The 491-nt window shown below is 43.0% G+C and overlaps 1 protein-coding gene across 2 annotated transcripts in view; it reads right to left on the reverse strand.

The window, feature by feature from the left end:
• Nucleotides 1-491, reverse strand: part of LOC119581959 (ceramide synthase 6-like) — a 21116-nt gene that overhangs the window by 18016 nt on the left and 2609 nt on the right. Inside the window, exon 1 of one of the 2 annotated variants that reach the window (XM_037930143.1) lies at nucleotides 360-428. The exons of the other annotated variant lie outside the window; for it this stretch is intronic. The gene's annotated coding sequence lies outside the window, so the exon portion shown is untranslated. Of the gene's footprint in view, nucleotides 1-359; nucleotides 429-491 lie in introns of those variants that run through there. 2 annotated transcript variants of the gene reach the window in all.

Consider the following 491-nt stretch of genomic DNA (forward strand, 5'->3'; position numbering starts at 1 on the left):
ACAGACTTATGAAAGTTCACGATTTCTTTCACTCGCGCAAAAAGAACAAGCGCCTCTCATCACTCTGCAAAAAAAAAAAAATCCACCACACTGCAGGCGAAGCAAAGGTTATAATGTAGAAAAGCAGCTTTGTATCTTGCTAATGTACCTTTAATTTCCTTGTGTGCTGGAGAAAAAGGGAAAAAAACAAACAAAATAAATCGGATAAACACATGAAGTAATTCCATAAAAGTAGAACGATAAAAGTGAACTACATAAACAAACGACTAAATCAATCAATCAATAAGCGAAAGCGGGAGAAAGAGACCGAAAGAGAATAAAAAAAAGCCAAAGGGCAGAGAGGCAAACGGTCTACTCACACTCATCTCCCGCCTTGGTGATAAGAGCCCTTCGCCCGGACTTCTCTAGCAGCCTGGCATGACCCGCCCTGCGCCTTGCATGGAACACCAGGACTGACTGTCGGGACTTTGCCTACCCTCAACCTTCCGTCT

This window comes from Penaeus monodon, chromosome 15, assembly GCF_015228065.2.
Source record: "Penaeus monodon isolate SGIC_2016 chromosome 15, NSTDA_Pmon_1, whole genome shotgun sequence".
NCBI classification, from domain to species: Eukaryota; Metazoa; Arthropoda; class Malacostraca; order Decapoda; family Penaeidae; genus Penaeus; species Penaeus monodon.